Genomic DNA, 6,098 nt, shown 5'->3' on the forward strand with positions numbered 1-6,098 from the left:
TTCCACAAATCTAGCCCTTCAAAGGATAATAAAGTGAAACTCCAACACAAGGAGGGAAACTGTGCCCTAGAAAAAGCAAGAAACTAATCTTTCAACAAACCTAAAAGAAGTTAGCCATAAGAACAGAATTCTAATTCTTAAAAACAAAAATAACAGGAAGCAAAAATTACTTTTCCTTAATATCTCTTAATATCAATGGACTCAATTCCCCAATAAAAAGACATAGACTAACAGACTGGTTACATAAACAGGACCCAACTTTTTGCTGCATACAGGAAACACACCTCAGGGACAAACACAGACAGTTCCTCAGAGTACAAGGCTGGAAATCAATTTTATAAGCAAATGGTCACAATAAACAAGCTGGAGTAGCCATTCTAATATCGAATAAAATCAACTTTCAACTTAAAGTTATCAAAAAAGCCAAGGAGGGGCATTTCATATGCATCAAAGGTAAAATCTACCAAGATGAACTCTCAATTCTGAATATCTATGCTCCAAATGCAAGGGCATCCACATTCATTAAAGAAACTATAGTGAAGCTCAAAGCACACATTGCACCTCACACAATAATGTTGGGGGACTTCAATATCCCACTCTCATCAATGGACAGATCATGGAAACAAAAACTAAACAGACACACAGTGAAACTAACAAACGTTATGAAATAAATGGATTTAACTGATATCTATAGATATACCTTCTTCTCAGCACCTTATGATACTTTCTCCAAAAATGACCATATAATCAGTCACAAAACAGGCCTCAACAGTTACAAAAATATTGAAATAATCCTATGTGTCCTATCAGATCACCAGGGACTAAGGGTGATCTTCAATAACAACAAAAATAATAGAAAGCCCACATACACGTGGAAGCTGAACAACACTGTATTCAATGATAACTTGGTCAAGGAAGAAAGAAAGAAAGAAATTAAAGACTTTCTAGAGTTTAACGAAAATGAAGCCACAACATATCCAAACTTATGGGACATAATGAAAACAATCCTAAGCAGAAAACTCATAGCTCTGAGTGCCTCCAAAAAGAAACTGGAGAGAGCATACATGAGCAGCTTGACAGCACACCTAAAAGCTCTAGAACAAAGGGAAGAAAAAGGAGTAGACGACAGGAAATAATCAAACTCAAGGCTGAAATCAACCATGATGAAACAAAAAGAACTATACAAAGAATCTATCAAACCAGGAGATGGTTCTTTGAGAATATCAACAAGATAGATAAACCATATAGATAAGCCAGACTAACTAACCCTCAGCCCTCTCTCCCATAGCCCCAGGGCCCCCAGTTGGGGGCTGCCCCTTGTCCACTCCCCCACTTTGAGTGGGGTCAGTGGCTTTGATGCCCACCTGGGGCCAAGTGGAAAGCGTCTGGCAGCCCTCCCCTTGTCTGCCTGCCCAGAGCACAGGAGGAACTCTGGCCAGACATGGGCTATTCTCTCCCCCATCTTCCTACACCCCCTTTAGTTCCCACACCATGTCTCCATGTATTTATGTGTATTGATAATTTAATATACTCTGATTCAGTATTTGGCTTCATTTTAGAAAGTGACTACTATGTACTTTAAATAGTTTTATTTTAAAAGTATATGTACTGTTTAAAAAAATAACTTCTGAATTAATGTTGGGTAAGAAACTCCTTTAAAACTTATAAAAATAATAGTGTTTACAAGTTGGGTGTGAATGTTGACAGTACAGATTCCAGCAGGGGCTGAAGACTTGGTTGTCTTAAGAGCTCTGGAATTGGCCCATTAAAGGAATTTTGTAGCATTGCATTGTGAAACAGCCCTGGATTCTCTCCTGAGTCATCTAAACTTTCTTCTTTTCATTGTCCAAAGGCTCCTCCTTGATTCTTAGGAGGCTTGTAAGAGTTTTATGTTCATAAGCTAAATTTCACTCAAAGGATCTGCCAACATGAACTTCATTCCATAGAGGAGCTGAATCTAGCATGGGCAGGCTATGCATGCCTGGGGTTCTGCAGAAATGTTTTGAAGGAGTGGGCCACAGAACTAGAATTTCCCATTTGCAAATGAAATAATTGCTGTAAAATCACAATGTGACATATCTCATGGATCACAACTGACACAAATGAGTAGACTTTCCTTGTTTACAGTGATGTATGCATGGGTGCCACCATTTCCTTCTCTGACACCGTGCTGAAATTTACTACAAACGCTCACCCTAAGGAAACAACATATATGCCAGAGTTTTAAGTATTGAACAATGTTTGACTATTGAAAAAGATTTTGTAGTTTTTCAGCCACAAACTGATAGAACAAACACATCTTTGCCATGAAGAAAGATAGGCCATCTTATAAACTCTTTTGTATCTGCTGTAAGTGTAGCATTTGATAGTAGCCATGAGATAGCCATGTTTTTAAAATAATTTTTACATGTTTTTGTATATATATATTTTGTGTATGTGTGGTTGGGAGGGCATACTAGGCATAGAGTTCCAGAGTTATGAATACTAGACAAGTACCCTATCATAGAGCTACACGCTTAAGCTCCCTTTATCTAACTTCTTAAGTGTAAAGTTATTTTTCCTTATACAATAGGAATACAATACTTTATATATATATACATTAGATAAAATGTAAAATTATAACAATATGTTGATTAAAAAATAAAGTAATTCGATTGGATAGGTTGGTGAGCGTATTCTACACCCCTTTCTATGCATGTGTGTGCTACCCTTATCAACAAAGTTATGAGTTGCTTTATGCTAGATAATTATATTTTATACATCTTCTCATATCAGTGCCCTGTAAAGATGTTCACATTTTAAAATAGCTGCATAGTACACTGTCAAATAAGTCTCTTACTGGATATTTAGTTGTTTCTGATATTTTTCTGTTGCAAAGAGCTCCTTGATAAACATCCTTTTACATAGTCTTTCTGTGCTTTCCTAATTATACGCTGAGGCTGAGTTTCCAGAAGATGGGCCACTAGGCCACAGGCCTAGTCATTTGGAAGCCTGATAATTGCTGTCAAATTGTTCTCCAGGGAGCCTTGCTCTCTGTTCTCTGACTAAGGACTTATGAGACTGCCTGTCTCCCTCACCAACAGCCCTGCAGCCTAAACCTCTCTGGCTTGGTTTACATTCTTGCCACAGCAGCTCCTTCAAATAGACAGAAACAATGGAGAGGGATGTGAATGGTCTCCCATGTAGGCCTCAGGTGGGAGGCAGTTCCCTGATTTCTTTCTTAGTCTTGCCTTCCTTCGGCTGGTGGTAGTGACACCCAATGTCTCCTGGGAAGAAACCATGGGTAGAAATTCTTACTCTCGCCACAGCCTGGCTCCTGCCTGTACTGCTGGCAGGGCTCTGGCCTCCAGCCACCAGTCTGTGGGTGGCATGATTCTTGTATTCTGAGCAAAGGGCTGTGTTGGCACACTGCTCACCCAAGCCAGTGCTTAAGCCAGTGGGGAGGAGGCGGGAAGGAAGTAGAGGCTGACCAAACTGCAAACATAAAAGCACAGCCCCAAAATTCGTCAACTCTTACTCCATCCACACTGTGAGCAAAATAAACCAGGCTGTCCATCTGCTGTGAAATTTTAGTTAATGAGTCTCTTTTGCAATGATAAGATTTCTATGCATAGAATATTTTTGAATTTTTTTCTTTTTGGTTTTTGGAGACAAGGTCTAATATGACTCAGGCTAGTCTCAAACTGGCTAAAGATGACCTTGAACTCTGGATTCTCCAGCTTCTCCATCCCAAATTCTAGGACTATCGGTGAGTAACACAATACCTGGCTCTCACATTTAATTTGGTCCAGGTTCTGGGAAGATCGAAGGTCTATTACATGCTCAGTAAGGGGCTTGACCACTGAGCCATGCTTCTGTTGATGTATTTTTTATTTACACAGCACACTAAAGGAGGTGAGCGTTCATAAATAAGATGGAAGAGGTGATGAAAGAAAATTTCCCTTAAAGATAAAAGAAATGAGAGTGTTCTCTCTTTCTTGTATCATGCAGTTCAATACATTTAATGAAGGAGGAAGAAATTTGAACAAACAAAAGCATTGAGGATAATCCTGAAGGTGTCTACACAGTTCTAAGAACTGTTAGGCTGTGGTGTTGTGTAAGGAAACTGTTATGCAAAAGTGCCAGGGTGTGGGTAACAGTGAGCAAGCAAAGCATGCTAGTGAGGGCCACTTGTTCAATCAGATGAAGCAGTTGCAGGCAGCATCCTGCCTTATAGTGTGGACCGTTCCTGCAGCTCTCCTCAACAGTGGCTTTGGTTCCTCTGCCCTTCAGGAGCACCCTGCATTCCCCATCATTAAACCCATGGAGGGAGCCCAGGAAGGAGGGCAACATTTGAAATATAAATAAATAAAAATAATTAATCAAAAACATTTCATCAAGTGATGTCATTTATTCACTGGTCTATTTAGTCAGGCCCTTTAGAGAGAGAAACTCTCCCCATCCCTTGTTACAGAGAGAAGGACATGATCCTATAGCAAAAGTAATATCACTTTTCTCATTTGGGGATAGAAATTGTATTTTGATTATCATATTCATTGTTTCTCAAAACCTTTGGCATATCTTTTCAAATTGGTCAAGGTAAATCCATACAATAATATCTGATGTACAAATTTCAGAAATTTTTAAAAAAATCAATTTACGGTTTTAGGCTGCTCTTGTAATTTATGACCTCAATATGTTTGATCTATAAATTAAGAATGTTAGACCCAGACCAACAAGTCTCAATTATTCAGGACCGAGTAACCTAACACACTAGTATCTTCTTTTGACAATTAAAGTTTTGAAAAGCTTATTTGACATTATAAAGCAATCTTGTAGTTGGGAAGCAGAGTTTAGATGTATGTATGCCGCTTACTTCTCTTGTGAATAAGACAAAACACTTGACAAAAGCAACTTAAGGGAGCTCATGGTTTCCAGGGATTTCTGTCTGTCACAGTTGGTATGGCTGCCTCAGTGCCTCAGTGCATGTTGGCAGGAGAGTGAAGAAACTGGTCACACTGTGGAGGCTGAGTGCAGAGTAGCTCATGGTCCTGAAAGCAGAATAAAGCCATGACTGCAGCAGTTCACTACAATGGCCTTTCTGTCTTAGGTAGCCAGGTCCCATAGCGTGTGGTGATCCTCCTTCCTCGTGCTCTTGAGTTAAGAAATGACAGGTACTTGACATGGTGTATGCCTTTAGACCAAAGTCTTAAAAACTACCTCCATCAGTTTTTATCAGTGCAGGTCCGTGGATTATTTGCTTGCTTGTTTAGAGACAGGGTTTCCTATCCGAGGCTGGCCTCAGACTCTTTATATAGCCTAGGATAACCTTGGACTTCATCTCCTTCTGCTTATAGCTCCTGAGTGTTGAGGTTGTAGGTGTATACCACTATGTTTGGTTTATGGGATTCTGGGTCTCCTAAATGCTATATCAGCATTCTGCCAGTTGATTTATACCTGGGGTTTGGTGTGCAGAAGAGGGATACATGTGGAGAAGAAAGTAGAAAGAACATTTCAGGGATGGGAAGGCAGCCTGCTGCCTTTGGGCTAAGGCTGTGACAGGAGCAGATGGAAGACTATGTTGGAAGGAGCTGCAGGAGTCACACTACAGTTCTGAGAATGTGTCTACCAGGACTCTGGTGTCCTTGAGTATGACATACTGATCTGCTGCTAAAGGATTGTACATCAGGCAGCAGGAGCAGCCTGGCCCTGTTTCTCACACTACTCTGGGATTGTTTGTCTAGGTGAAACCCAGAGGAAGAAGAACCTACTTTGAAGGCTTCAGTGGATTAAAAGATATGCCTTTCCTCCCTGTGTCAGGTCTTTGGAAAGGTAAGGAGACCTTGAATTCTAGGGCCTTTCCAAGGATTTTCCTAGGATCATTGTCATGATTCCCTGTCTCTCTACTCTTAAACTTCAGTCCAGCTCAGCCAAAATTTGTCAGAAAGAATTGACAAATCCCACTTTTAATTGATTCCTGTACCCTATCTCTATTGAACAAGTTTGAGTAGGAAGCCACAATCTTAAGGCTGACCTATGGGTTTTTTGTTTTTTGTTTTTTTTACTAGCCAATACAAAATGTATCTTTTAGAAATCCCAATCCTACTAATATTTCACTG

The sequence above is a fragment of the Mus musculus genome, chromosome 10 (assembly GCF_000001635.26).
Source record: "Mus musculus strain C57BL/6J chromosome 10, GRCm38.p6 C57BL/6J".
Taxonomy (NCBI): domain Eukaryota; kingdom Metazoa; phylum Chordata; class Mammalia; order Rodentia; family Muridae; genus Mus; species Mus musculus.